This window comes from Mytilus trossulus, chromosome 12, assembly GCF_036588685.1.
Source record: "Mytilus trossulus isolate FHL-02 chromosome 12, PNRI_Mtr1.1.1.hap1, whole genome shotgun sequence".
NCBI classification, from domain to species: domain Eukaryota; kingdom Metazoa; phylum Mollusca; class Bivalvia; order Mytilida; family Mytilidae; genus Mytilus; species Mytilus trossulus.
In genome coordinates, this window is record NC_086384.1 from 56,013,807 (window position 1) to 56,030,420 (window position 16,614).

Sequence of the window (16,614 nt, forward strand, 5' to 3'; positions counted from 1 at the left end):
ATATCATTAGTGTGGTCATTGTTATAAATTTCCTGTTTACAAAATTTTGAATTTTTCAAAAAAATAAGGGTTTTCTTATCCCAGGCATTTGGCGTTATTTGGCATAACTTTTTGGAATTTTGGATCCTCAATGCTTTTCAACTTTGTACTTGTTTGGCTTTATAAATATGTTGATATGAGCGTCACTGGTGAGTCTTATGTAGAAGAAACGCGCGTCTCGCGTACTAAATTATAATCCTGGTACCTTTGAAAACTATTGAAGGCCCTATGATTTTCTGTGAGTTTCAAAATTATAAACCAGCCATTTTTCAGTTTCACATGTATACACAAACTGAAATAAAGAGCATATAGTCTTGAAGGATCTTTGATTCCTTACCCCTAAAGCAATCTCTACAATTAAGGCATTTTACGGCTGTTATTCCAAGCTGGTAGAGAAAAACGATTTAATTTTTGCATGCATGTTCACCCAATCAAATGCTAATAGTTTGATTTGATCTGATGCGGATACTGATAGACATCTTTTGCTAAGTCATTATATATTATGTCTTATTTATTAACTAAATCTTATTTCATGTTTTTTGTCAAATGTATTTCGATTTTTATTTTCTTGTGTATTGTCTATTAAAAAGGTGTGATAAAAAATCAATGTTCTGATTATGCCTATAATGGGTCCACTATTGGAAATAAAAAAAATATCTTATCTTATATATGCTTGGCTTTTGTATAGATATGAAATTGTAACCATTATATCCCTTTAACACCACACACTAAGTTATTAAAGGTACCAGGATTATAATTAAATACACTATACGCGCGTTTCGTCTACAAAAGACTCATCAATTATTTAAAATCAATGATATTGAATAGGTTAGTAAGTCATTAAAAAGACGCGACGCAGGCGTATATGTATTTTCCTTCCTTATGACTCCTGAAACATTTTAGAAAGCTGCTCTAGAGTGTAAACTTTTGGCTCCGCAACTGTTCAACGAATATTTAGTAAGTTATAGTAATTCCCAAAATCTATTAAACCAGTTCAATAAACAAAAGTGTTGGTCAACAGATTTACTTTAATTTTAATGAATGCTGACTGTTTTACTTTCGTTTTAAATAAGCAAAGATTGAAACACAGTCAATGTTAATTTCTGTAAATTTTTGGTCGCACGCTGCCTGTTTGTTTTGATGTTTGACACTACCGTGTTTCATGTTAGGGACGGAGTGGATGAGCGCTCACAGACATGTTGAATGTCGTCACATTCTTTATGTGCCAGTCCCGAGTCAGGATTATGCATATAGTTCAGTTGTTGTCGTTGCCTGGTTTATGTCTGTTATATTTGTTTTTACGTATATATCTTTGTTTTAAGATTTTTCTCTTTTGAATTGTTTCACATTTTTCATATCAGGGCCTTCCATAGCCGACTATAAGGTATGGGGTTTTCTCGTTGTTGAATGCTGCACGGTTGCCTATGACTTCATTTGAACTTTAGTATTTGTCTCACTGGCAATCCGACCACATCTCCTTATTTTTATGTTTTTCACTTTTATCATATAGTGTGATGATTTTGTATCTAAGGCTAGATTGTTTACATTGGTTACAGTTCGGCAGAAGCCTTATTGAATGCAGTTGTATATACTTTAATTAAACATAGAAAAGAGTAAGGTGATTCGCGGGTAAACTTTGGGTCAGGTTCAATGTAAAGGGTGTTCCTTAGGAAACTCAGATACGAGTAACGAGACACTTTTGTAGAACACCCGTCCTTCCAGAATGGAACAGCTCCCATCGGGGTACATAAGCTGGAGAGATTTTTAGCTCAGGTGTTGACCGACCGTGCAAGGGCTGTATAGCCAGTCAAGGTCGTTGAAAACTTCCATTTGTTTGCTCAGGGTCGATTGTTAAAAGTCTTATTACTATATATTATTATTAATAATAAAGAACAGGTTGGTGCCTGTTAGAAATACGGACTTGAACGTCTATACGTTGAACCGTATTGTACCGTATAGGACAAGTGTGAGTCTGTTTGACCACCTTGTAAAGTACATAATTGTATCAACGGAACTAAGACAAGTGTGTAAACTTGTAAGGTACATTATTGTACCAGGAGGACAAGTTTGTACCTGACCCAGGACAATTTTGTAAGAGTACAAATTTGTACCAGTTGTATACATTATATTTGAGTAGAATAGTTTATAGATAGTTTATTAAAGATTGCAAAGAGCAGTTGTACATATTTTGGTTCATTGATGTTAATATTTGAATAAAGATTATTTGTTATATGTTTTGTAAATAGAGCAGTTTTTGATCCAGTATCAAACTAGTGACGCCATTCTAAATAGAAACAGACACGCTTACCCTGTGTACACGTTACAGTAGTAAGATTTGAACCAACACATAAATATTCGTTTTTTTTGTATTTTCAATTTTTTGTATTTATTGTGTTCGCTTATTATTCACCGGCGAATAGTTGCGGTCCTTAATACACTATCCTTCTGTAGACATACTTTTCCAGATATCTCTTACGTGTTAACAAACTGGTCAAGGCGGTAAACTTTTGTTTGTTTTTATCTGAAATGATATGCTTATTGGTTATTCATAAGTGTTTTTAAATTTTGTGCGATCTGGGGGTATTCCAGGTAGTGGTTCGGACGAATAAAAGAAATATTTTATTATACGACCAAAATTTAAAAGAAAAAATCCTGCCGGTCTCTTTTTCAGATGATTTCTTAAGCAAGATAAAATGGCCTCCGATCATCTCCTAGTAGCAGCGATAGATTTTGGAACCACCTACTCTGGCTATGCATTTTCAATGAGAGGTGACTTCAAGAAAGATCCTCTCAAAATCCACGCCAATCAAGCATGGAATGCCGGTGGGAGACAACTTCTCTCATTAAAGACACCTACAGTTCTTTTACTCGACGAGGACAAGAATTTTGTTTCATTTGGTTATGAAGCAGAAAACAAGTACTCTGATTTAATGATGGATAAAGAACATGATGAATTCTATTATTTTCACCGATTTAAAATGAAGCTCCATAAAAATAAGGTAATTGATATTACGGAAGTTACACTTTGTTAATCATTGTAATGAGAGGTGTTTATACCAAGTCAAGAATATGACAGTTGTTTTCTATTCGTTTGATGTAGTTGAGCTTTTGATTTTGTCATTTAATTAGGGACTTTCCGTTTTGAAATTTCCTAGGAGTTCCGATATTTGTGGAAGGACTGAATCCTCTAACTATTTATTACTTTTAAACCAGGGACATTCCTAGTGAAAGAGCTTATAATCTAGTGGTTGTCGTTTTGGAACTGTCTTTCAAAAAATGTTCAAACTATTGTGGTAGTATAAATCAGGTCGTTGGTTTTATTTTTAAGATATGTTTACATATGTCACTAACAGTCATCCCTTAAATATCAAAACACAAAGAGATGTTGTATGATGACAAGTATCAGCAAAAATTGTAGACTCTCTCAACAACGTTCATACATTTGCGAGGATTCTGAATCCGAAAGGATTTGCAGTTTTACGTAGATTTGTATTTTGTTTGCACTGCTTCTTTTGCACTGCTTCGTTTGCACTGCATCGTTTGGCACTGATTTTTCTAACAATCATATATCTTGCAGCTTTGAGGAAATTTGAATGTACAATTTCAAGAGAAAAGAATAATAGTTGTACTAAATTTAAACAGTTTAATTATTTTTTAATACATGTAATGATAACAATGTTTTAATGATTGCATATTAAATTTACATTTTGAAAATTAAGATTTTTCTATAGTACTACACATTTATAGTTTATTATTAAGTCTAACCTGTAAATGGACATATATGTATATAATTTGTCTAAACATCAACATATATATATATATATATATATATTATATATATTATATAAGTATATATTTTATATATATGCAAATCGGGACAGGAAATAATATGGCCTTTTTATAAAGTATGTGATCTTGTTTACAGCATTTGTCAACAGCCTCAATAATTGAGGATTTAACTGGGAAATCAGCATTAGCCATAGATGTTTTTTCTTTGTCTATACGAGCCCTGAAGGATCATTTGATTGAAACATTAGACAAAAGAGGAACTACAATGACGGTCAAAGACATACGATGGGTACTTGCTGTTCCGGCCATATGGAATGATACGGCAAAACAGTTTATGAGAAAAAGTGCTGAAAAGGTAACGATAAAAGATATTATTACAGGAAGAATATACCAGAAAGAATGTTCTGAAATTCAAGTGTTATGCAAGTGGATTTAGTACAAACATTTCTAAAGTTTTCTAATTGATTTGGACACTTTAGTTAGGATCAACTCCCTCAGTCAAAACTGACCTTATATGATTCTTGCTACACTACTATGTCTTTTTCAGTTATGAAATACTTTAAATCGTTCGGCTCTTAGGCATCCTTGCCTTTTAAAATTAATAGTAAGCTTTCCTGATGAAAATTAAACCAAACATGCGCTATGAACGAATGGAATTTATATATTTACGGAATATTGGTTGGTGATTCCTAAACTCTTATATTCTTATAGACTCTAATAAGTCTTTTGGTTGGTGTTTTTTTTTTACCTGTTATTTCGTCATGGTTTACTACTACACATGCAATGCCTTATTGGGGAAATTCAATGTTGGGAAACATCCAAGTAGTAAACACATTATTAAAGAAACATGGAAATATTACAATAAAATTGAATGAATCCGGAGATTGAGCAATGAAACAAGTACTTGATTAAAGCCTGTTAAAGCCCGTTCTGAAAAATTGTTAAGATTTTAAAAACTAGCAAGGATGATTATCACGATAATTACAACTGTATATCATTTTTTTAGAGTAAAAAATATTTTCAACATAAACAACATTCATTGCCCGACTTTATTGAATACCTATATCACTCATACGTACGGAAGCCGATAAGGGCCATTCAAAAAAAATAATTTATGTCGTAATTACGACATAGCATGTCGTAATTTCGACATAACATGTCGTTATTACGACATCGCTATGTCGTAATTTCGACATATCATGTCGTAATAACGACATCGCTATGTCGTAATAACGACATCGCTATATATAAAAGAATATGTATTATGATTGCCAAGAGACTAAAGGACACAGATATTAACAACTATTCGTCATCATAATGCCCCCAATAATTAGAAAAGCCCCCGCATAGTCAGCTATAAAAGAGAGAGGAAAGATACCAGAGGGAGAGTCCCCGAAATGCTGACATTGTTATTATTCAATTATTAGCTCCCTTGGTAAAACTCCAAATTTCATATTTAATGCATTTTATTGTTAAATAATTGACATGAAGCTTAATAAGTATATAATTAAATTGCATAGTTTTTTCTATTTGAATTCATTGGTTAAAGATATTTATTTATATTGTAAAGTTTAATATTTCCATCGTCGCAAAATCTTTGGATACCTTCTTTGAATACCTTCATAGAGAAACTTATATATTTTTCAAAATAACAATTGAGGTTAGTAAATTAACGTTTGTCACATGATTGTACAGACAGAATAGGTTGATAATGCTATGTCTATATGTAAGCCTAACATGCCAGCTAGGCATCCCATCTCCCTCAAAATAGGCGCATACTACATGTCTTCTTGTAATAGGGTAAATTAAAGTAACAATTGCTCTAATGCTACTTTCAAACGTTGGGCACGATATTCTTTAAGGGCATCCGATACAGTTTCAAGGGAGTTAACTCTTGGCGCGACGTTAAGCGTTTGAATTCCCGCAAAACGTCACTTTTTGCGGGACGTAATGCGTGTAATTTTCCGTAATAAGAAACGTAATGTGGGTTTTCCAATGCTCCAATTTCTGTTTCTCTCGCATGCTAACTTCTACATCATTATATAAGTGCATTTGATTCTAAAAGGATAACAGTCTAATAAAATCACCAGAAATAAAACATATTACTGTTTCTGTGAGATCTTCAACAAATTTAAATATCGTATAGTTAACATTCTGAAGATGACTGACCCTTCTGCCAGCGACGTCGTGCACTTTAGCGCTAACGTTGAGGTTACAAAGGGGGGACGCAATTTTTAGGACGAAATTGCGTTTATCATAGAATCCAGAACGGTGACATTTATTTTTTATTTCACATTTGGAGAAAGCATGATAAAATGCAGTTCATGCAGAAAAATGATAAAAATGACATTTTCAGAAACACTTTTTTTCTATATTTTTTGGATTAAAAAAAATCCCACTTTGAGCATCTGGTTCACAATGTCAAGCAAATCTTGAAAATTTGTATAGTCATTCGTGTAGGGATTTATTTTTTTCCTTATTGTCACTTATCACAGCTTCAAATTGACCCCAATCTTAATCATTTACGACAAAGAATATTTACTCCAAAAATTTTATTACATTGTCTAACTTTTTTGCAAAATTGCACAAATCCCCAATTTGCAGCCTCAATTTTCTCGAAAACGAGCACGGTGACATATGTTTTATTTTGTGTTTTATTTTATAACTCGCCAAGGCCTACAACATATTCCAAAAATAAGAAAATGACATTTTATCGAGAAACTATATCGGATGCCCTTAATACAACACGTTACACTTTAAATGCGACGTCGAAGAGGGTCTTTGACTTCGATTAATTTTTATTCGGTTTTTTTATATTGTTGGTTGATTCTGGTTCTGTTCGTTTTGTGATGTCATTTTATCAAAAAATTACCTCGAGTTGTGGAAATCGATATAATAATGTTTACCCTTTAAGTTATTTCAACTTAAAATGCAGTACTGTCGCAAGTAATGTAGGAAGAAAAGATGGGACGGAAGTACATGTATACGGTTTTCATATTTTTTTTTATCATAGGATGTTCAACTTTCAAGTTGCATATTATCTGTCATTGTAAAATTTCTATATCTTAATTCATCCCCAATACAAATATATCTGACACTCTGCAAGTAAATCGAACATTTTTACCCTTGGTTAAATTTGAATAGAATTGTATTTTCCCTGACACATAAATTGTCGAAATACACCCCTTCAATTACTTGAACCTTGGCTTGAGAATTATTTCCCAAGTCATCTTCAATATATACATTTTAAAATATAGTAATAAAATATAGTAATCTACTCCTGGGTCGTCCGCGAAAACGACAAATAAAAATATAATCCCGTTTTTTTTTTAATTCGATGAAACGGTTTTCGTTGCTGTTTGGGATTCGTCTTTCAATTACCTCCATTTCATGCACAAGTTTATATTGACGAAAAGTTCCGGCTTCGCTAGTATAGGAATTACTTTCATCACGAAATAGCAGGACAAATCGCGAAGTAAAACATTCCGTGAACTGGTATTAAGTGTTTTGATATTGGTGATTGCACCTAACTGAAGTGACGACTTTAAATGATCTATTTCGGAGTACTTCCGTAACATAAATTTCAATTTATTTTATAAAATGGGATTTTCTCCACATTTCCAAATTCTTTTGAATAAAGCGTTAAAAGCTATACAATTAATAAAAATTGCAAAATTAAACCTGTGTCGAACCTATTTCCCCGGGCAGAGTCTTTAGCAACATGCACTATTTTTTTTTCGACAGCAATCAATAACACCTTTCTCCAAATTTCATAACACGGTTTGTTTTAATTATCATAAACATTTAATTGAAACTTTAGCACATTTAACGTCGGAAATTAGCGTCTTTAGGAATTTAGACGTTTTCAGACACTTGGAAAAATTGGCTACCGTTTTGTAATGTTTGGAAGCATTTTATTCTTTTAAGACCCAAATATGTTGTTAATAAGGAAAGAATCTTGGCATTTTTTACTCTTCGTATATCTAGCTTTTGTTTTGATCAATTATATAAAAAAAAATACGCCTTAACTGCTTTGAAAAATGAAATATCAACTTAGACAAAATGATTACCGTTTGAAAAACGACTGTGTAGAGCAGATTTTATTGAATCAGCAATATTTGAACTCACATGAGGCAAATACTTGTACTTTTATTAGATATTATTATTATCTTACTATTTTTATTCATTATCTACTATAATATGTAGACGAGTCAAATGAAATTTGGTAAAATAACGGCTTTAACGCCACAAAGAACCGACACATGTCGCTGTTCCTGTCAAGAATCAAGAAGATCAGAGAATAAGAAATAGGATCACTATACATAAGAGATATAACAGTTTTTCATAAATGTAACGTTGGATGGGGACATCCGTTTTTTTCACATAGCTTTCTTTTTTTAATCCTAAAATATACTAGATATTACTTAGGAGATGAACAAGAGCTGTAAAAACATAATTCAAAACATATATTGAATTTGTTTTAATATTGGTTCGTGTTTTCTAACATTTTTATTTTGTTTTGCGGATGAAATTTCGAAGATTCTGTTTTAAATCCTAGGGGTTGTAGGAACATCGCGCGTGCCCAACGTTTGAAAGTAGAAATAGAGCTATCAATACTTCAATACACCCTTATACCAAGAAGCCATGTAGTTTGTGCTTACTTAAAGGGAGATGGAAAGCTCGGCTTGACTTGGTTGTACAATTTCAGTCCTCTAATAATTCCACATTTCAATCTTCCAACGTGTGTGACTGCATAACTATTCTACGACCGGTAACTTGTTATTCTAAACGACTTTGTCTGACTGGACAGCCCTAGCACTATGGGCTATAATAATCTGAATTTGTATCTATAACATATATAAGTTTCTCACTGAAGGTATCCAAAGAAGGTAACCAAAGATTTTGCGACGATGCAAATATTAAACTTTACAATATAAATAAATATCTTTAACCAATGAATTCAAATAGCAAAAGCTATGCAATTAAAAAATATATACTTATTAAGCTTCATGTAAATTATTTACCAATAGAATACATTAAATATGAAATTTGGAGTTTTACCAAGGGAGCTAATAATTGAATAATAACACTGTCTGCCACACAGCATTTCGGGGACTCTCCCTCTGGTAGCTTTCTTCCCTCTTTTATAGCTGACCATGCGGGGGCTTTTATAATTATCGGGGACATTATGATGACGTATAATTGTTAATTTCTTTGTCATTTAGTCTCTTGGCAATCATAATACATATTCTTTTAAATATAGCGATGTCGTTATTACGACAAAACTATGTCGTTTTAACGACATGTTATGTCGAAATTACGACATGCTATGTCGTAATAACGACATAAAATATTTTTTTTGAATGGCTCTTATCGGCTTCCGTACATACGTGTCCTTTCAAACAAAGGTTAATTTTGACCGCGCTGAAGTACGTCCATGATTCACCGGTGCCAATGTGATGATCGTTTTTTTCATTATTTAAAATTCAATAATGAATTAAAAAATAGTTCATTATTCACGATTCAACGTTTAGTGAATAATAAAAAATAATGAAATAGTTTACATTTCAGTATTTAAGTTGAAATGTGAATAATGAAATAAAAAATAAAATCTGACTGTGACACCGGTTACCATATTTCTAAATACGTCCTTTTGAGGTTATTTAACAAATATTCAAATAAATAAAAAAAAAACAAAAAAACTCTTTGATGGTACAAAACACGTATTTCAGATCTGAATAACAGGACAAATGTGCCCTCCTATTATACATTTACATACCTTATATTATTTAAAAGAAAGTTTTATCAAGGTTTCAAAGGTGATCTCAAGTTTTCAAGCCTTCATTTGAAACACAAAATCTGCCAAATATTTCATCTATTGACAAAACTACCGCTATGCTTACGAACTATTTTCTTAAAATATTTCTACTTTCTTTTATGTTCTTTCTTACAGTGTTCAACATAGCTTTGTTTCATTAAAACGAAAAGCCAACGTTATACAGACAGCTTGTTTGTTGTTGTAAAACAAACCCAATAAAAATCATCAGAAAATGAAATTTTCAAGATGGTTGAAATTTTTGGAATGTAACTTCTTTGTTACAAACTATACATGAAAGTCAAGTTTTGAGCCTCAAACTGTACTTTTTGTCAACATTGAATCCATAATGAAGCGAACGTAAGTTATAAATACGTCTAGACTATAATGTTTGACATTGTGAGTATAGATATGACATTTTTTAGTTGCTAAAGACAATGCAACAGTTTCGCTGACTTATTCATTTATATATATATATATATATGTCATTTATGTCATTTTACGCCAAACTTTGTTAAAATGGTATTTATTTTTTAATATGCTGCATTAGAATGGAGATAACTGTATTGTATTTTAAGCTTGGCCTCTATAAAACTTGATTTTACTGTCGCAAATATCCGTTACGCGTCGCCAGGTAAACTCAATTTGCGACAGTAAAATCTACGTTTTACGAAATCAAAGCTTAAAATACAATGCGGCTATCTCCTTAATTGATAATAATGGAAGATCGAGAACAAAACTTTACGATAAACGAGATGATTTTTGTTTCCAATTTGCATTTCTATATATCAAATAATAATAATCAACATTCCAGCAGCGCGTGCATATATAGTATAAATCACCCGTTGGTATATGATATTGGAGAACTAGCACTTTTTTTTACTTTAGTTACCTTAAAAAAAGGTTGCTGATTTATTGAATGCTACTAAACCAAGAGTTCCAAAGGACCAAGTTAAAAATATCCCTTCTGAATTTTACGGACATAACCATCTCTTCCGGAGCACATGATATAACCCCTGTTTTGTGTTTGATTCGTATTGTTCAGTTCAAAGCGATGTGTTTTGTTGTATTGTCGTCTTTATTATTTCTTTTTTTTTTTTTTAATTTTTATACAAAGATTCAAAATGATAAATACACATATACATATGGAAAAAAGTATTGCAACACCTTGATTTTTTAAACCTTGGAAAATCAGACTTGTTTTTTTTATATCTGAGAATATGATAAAATATTTGTATAATAATATTGAAACATTGATATTGATAACATTGGCATTAAAAGAATTAAAAAAAAGTGTTAATTAGCCACAATTTTTATAACAAAATAAAGCAATTTTTGTACAAAAAATGCATGTTACAACTTTTACTGTAATCGAACTTTACAATGTCAGACATTTAGTTTAAAGGAGCACTAGCTACGATATATATACAAAAATAAAGTATGATTTTTTTTAGATTAATCATTAATTGAATTGGAATAATGAAATAATAATTTGCTTTTAGCAATCAATTTGCTTTAATTTTGTTGAAATAAGCGATTATACATAATTTTGGACGGATTCACTTGCAAGTGAATACGTCATCATCATTCTAACCGATATTCATGTGAACTCAATTTAACCCCCTAGCTAGAGACTGACAACGCATGCATTGTACGTGAACTGGTTATTTAAAGAAACAAAATGTCAACAATGAAAGTGAAACTACGGTAAATCATGTGATTACTAATTCGATCCACATAAATCATTCTTATACGGTTAAAAACAATAAGAAACTTATATTTTTAATCTATAAATTCAAATCAAACAGACCTATAAAAATCCAATTGCACGTGCTGGTTTAACCTATTCATATCTTTATTTGTGTTTACATCTCTTATATGGTCATCTGAGGTCAAATCGATAGTTAATTAGATGGCATCTGGATTTTAATACACACGAAACGAACCTACATATCATCTACCCCATGCTCCGTAAACTGTTTATTTTAAACGTTTGATAGATTGGATAAATGTTTTACATTGTTATTAATCAAATGTGAGAATTTGAGTCAAATTGGTGACCATGAATTTGACAGCTAGTGCCCCTTTAAACATATTTATTTATAGTGGATCGGGAAACAAGTTTTGCAACTTTTATCAATCCCTCTCCACTTTGCGGGTGCGAGTGCTGCCTTGTAGCGGCATTAGCCTACTCTTTTTCGAAATCTACAAGGGTGTCTTTAACGTGCAAGAGATATGTCTCTCTCTTAACACGGGTCATCCATTTATCGTCCCTCTCCGACGGACTATCATCGTTTCCTCAAGACCATACTCGCTGATGGTGTCAAGGGAGAGCCGAAAATTGAGTTTCTGAAATTTTCATCCCGAACGGGAATCGAACCAGGAACCTTTGTGTTAGTAGTCCGATGCACTAACCACTCCACCACGGCTCTCTACATTTAAAAATAAATCTTAAGATGATTGTTAACATCATGGTTGATTGTTTAACCCCAACGAATCAATACTTTATGCAGCCTCTATTCACACGGATAACTGCCTCTAAACGTCTTCTCATTCCTGTGAGCATTTGACGAATTTGCTGCTGAGGTAATCGCAACCTTTCCTGGTGAGGAGAAATGTTTACTTCATGAAGTGTTTGGACTGGGTGTACATGTCCTTTTGCACAATTTACGCCCAATATAGTTCAATATAAATTATGCTTGATATGGTTCAAATTCTGGCTACGATCAGGCCAAGAAAGATCAACCGACCTTCGTTGGACCAAATGATCGTCCTTCAAGATGCCAATTTCCAACTTTGGCGAGATATGCACCATTGGAAACGGGGCACTTTATTTGTGTTCGGGACCAAGGGTACCGGACATGGTCTTGTCGCACGATAACCAGTAGCTATGGGTCTATTTCGAATAAATTTTGTTTAAGTCTCCTGTATGGCAAACACTCTCTTATCAGGATTGTAAGTTGTTTGCAGAGGATTTCCTCCTGACCAAACAGCATAAGGCTTGGTTTTTCCTGGCCGATCTTAAATGGGGTCTTTCTGGTTTCGCTCGGTCTTTAAAATCCTTTGTTGCATAATTTTTATTCACAAAACGATTTATACTGGATTAGTGATGACCAGCAATACGTGCAATTGTCACAGCGACATACCTGCTATGCTCATGCTGATTATCTGCCATTTTGCTGCAAAATGTTGACAGTCGTGGAGGATCCATTATATATGATATTTTATTAAAGTAAACTGATAGTTTGTGATGAAAGTATTCAAGCTTTTGTCAATGACATTTGAATGTCTTTAGTTTTTTTGTACTGCAGGCAGGGATACCTGGTGAAAATTTACTAATTGCATTGGAACCGGAAGCTGCTTCTATCTACTGTCAATATCTTCCAATAGAAAAATTAAATGGTGTCGATGGAAAATTCACAATGGCTGAAGTTGGAACGAAATATATGATCATAGACTTAGGAGGTAATTATTTACATAGAGATAGGAAGATGTTGTATGAGTGCCAATGAGACAACTCTCCATCCAAATAAGAAATTATAAAAGTAAACAATTAAAGGTCAAGGTACGGCCTTTAACACTGAGATTTGGCTCACACCGAACAACAAGCTATAAAGGGCCCCAAAATTACAAGTGTAAAACCATTCAAACGGGAAAACCAACGGTCTTATCTATATAAAAAATCGAGAAACGAGAAACATGTATAAATAACATAAAAAAAACGACAATGTACTGATATTTTTGTATTAATACAAACAAATTCATTTTCACACACAGTCAATGCACGCTGTATAAGACAATTTGAAAAAAGTTCATCTTATCTAGTTATTGTGTACAGATGAAAACCCTTGTTTAGAACTGTCCAGTACTTTCAGACAACAAAAAAGGAGTCAGTGTTGAAGTATTTATCGTTTGTAAGGTATTATTCTTTTTTCTCTTAAAATTTTCTTCTTCTTAAATAATTTAATTTTGGATGTAACGCGTCTTCTAATTGGCTTACTTAATTATGCTATGAGCCCATAGACATAATTTAGTCATGTGACCGTGACGTCATCAACATTTTTTCATGGTTTTCTACGGTTTAAAATGGAATTTAGAATTAAGTTGTAAGAAATGACTGTAATATTTTTTCTGTCTTTTCGAAAAAACATAAAAAATGTGGTACACACTGTTAAATAACCTGCTACGCGCGTTATTCAGTGTGCACCCAATTTTTTATGTTATTTCTTCATAGACAGAAAAAATATTACAGTCATGCCTTAAATAAAAAAAGACAAACTATTTTATCCATAACATACGAGATGATGAGTTTTCCACGTTGATCTCTCTTTAACTTTTAGTTATCAATAGAATCAAGGATTTGTATAGTTATACTAACTATACAAATCCTTGATAGAATCTACCAGTCATTAATATTTTCAATTTAAAATAGCTATATATAGACAAAGACACGCGTCAGTCGGGAAATAAATGTTGTGTAATATACTTGTATATTATACATACGATATAACAAGAAAGTGTATTTTTATTTATGCAGGGGGAACTGCAGATATAACTGTTCACGAAAAGCAAGAAGATGGGAAACTATAAAGGAATTATGCCAAGCAACCGGTGATGCATGTGGTGGAACGTCCATCGATAACGAATTTTTCCAGATAATGGTGAAAATTTTTGGCGCACCTCTAATGAATAGTTTGTCATGGAAGGATCCCTCAGCTTATCTGGATCTGTTTAGAGAATTCGAAACAGTGAAAAGAACCGTACACCACAATAAAACGGGTAAAATAAATTTCACTGTTCCTTATGCTGCTTTGAATGACTTGTGTAGGTTAAATTTTGGAGAAGATTTTCCTGCCACTGTTAAGTCTTGTTCCCTAAGTGATAAAATATCCCTCCGTGGTGACAAAATGAGGGCGGAGGTAGATGTTGTGAAAGCACTGTATTCGAAATCATCTACAGATATCATCAGTCAAATAACCAATGTTATCAAACAATGTGAAAGTATTTCTATGCTGCTTCTAGTAGGAGGGTTTTCAGAATCAGAAATGCTTCAGCATGTCATACGTAAGGAATTCCCAGACAAACGAATCATCATCCCTGAAGATGCAGGATTGGCCGTGTTGAAAGGGGCCGTACTTTTTGGTCACAATCCAGGTTTTATAGCATCACGCGTTATGCGATATACATACGGCATTCAAGTTAAAAATAGATTCAACAAGAATATTCACGACAAAGCAAAATTAGAAATTATAGATGGCGAAGAGAAATGTAAAAACTGTTTTAATATTGTCAAAAAGTTAAACGAGGACGCTTCACCGGGAACAATAGTTAAACAAGAATTCAAGACAGTAAAACTTCAAAAAGCATTAGCTGTCATTGTTTTCGTGTCTAAAAAAGAAGACCCACTGTATACTGATGAACCAGGGTGCATGCAAATTGGAACTTTCCGAGTTAAAATACATAATCCATCCGAAAAAATCCGTCGTTTTGATGTAGAATTTCATTTCGGTAACACTGAATTAACAATTAACACAACCGAACAGGGAACAGGACATTCCGAATCCGCAATGTTTGACTTAGTGTGATTTGAACTAGTATGAGAACTTGTATTCTATAGAAAAATGTATTTTGATGATATTAAATAAAAGATGAGGAAATGTTGCTGCAGTGACAAAACAGTGAAATGTTTTTTTATGATCATTCTGATAGAGAAGATTCTGGTTGATTAAAATCCTTAAACAATCATCCAACATTGGTTTTCCCAGATGAATAACTCTTTAAGAGGTGCATTTTATTCATTTTATAAAGAGGAATTTTGTTTGGAAACCTATTTAATAAAGTTGAAGCTGTTTGACAGGATTTTTATAGCAAAATACCGGTTAGCAAAATTCAGATGTTCAAATTTAAAATGTCCGGTAGAAACGGGAAGATGATCCGGAAAAAATGAGCGAATTCGTCATCTGTGACAATGGAATAGAATATGAATTTCATTTTATCTGTTGAAATTTTTAAAAATTCAGGAAATAAAACTGCTTAGAAATAAATATATACCTCAATAGTATACTGCAAATTTAACGAAGTAAAATTGAAACAGCTCTTAATATTGTGTCATGTAGAAGATTACAAAAGCTTATCAATATTTAAAAAATTCTTACACGATACTTTTGTGTCAGTCCTTTTTTAGTTGAATGTTATGGTAGTTTGTAAATTGACATTTTGATGTATTTTACCATGTATGTAGCATTATAATGTTTAGTGTGAATGTATTGAGTATAAACATGTGTATACGTGTATTTATGATGTCCTCTTGTACACCTATGTGTCTGAGGGTTATTAATAAAGTATTGTCTATTGTCTATCACTACAGGTTGAAAAGAAATAAATAACTGTTGGTTCAGATTATTTTTTTATTAAATGTAACAGACCCACAGTTAAGGTAGCTGGGGTCTGAATTAAAATCAGTAGAAAATACAATACCTTGATTTTTTTTGGATTCGAGCGTTACGAACGAGTCTTTTGTAGACTAAACGCGCGTCTGACGTAAATACAAAATTTAATCCTGGTATCTGTGATGAGTTTATTCCCTTATGTGCAAAGAGGAAAACATTAAATCGAAGAAAGTTTTTACAGTTTTTTTTTTGTTTTGGAAAATACACCCGTTAATATGAAAAACTTGTCATTTTCTGTAATAAATGAAAAGTCTTACATATTGATTTTATTAAAGATCTATACCGATTGTTATCTGGTATTTCAAAATCAAAGAAGGAAGATGACACCCAACTCCCCTCAATCCAAGAAATACGTTTGTGCGTTATATGGTCGATTATACTATAAACGCATGAAGTTATTTGTTATTAACAATTTAGTTCGAAACCAAAAATTAAATGCTTTCAAGCGTCATGCAGAACCAGAATATCAATTTAACTTGCTGCTTTCAGTTTTTTGTCTCAGTGATGCCAATGAATCGATAG

General features: G+C 32.6%; 1 pseudogene; it reads left to right on the forward strand.

Annotated features, from left to right (window-relative positions):
- Window positions 1–899: 899 nt before the first annotated feature.
- On the forward strand, window positions 900–15,994 carry LOC134692896 (heat shock 70 kDa protein 12A-like; annotated as a pseudogene).
- Window positions 15,995–16,614: the final 620 nt, after the last annotated feature.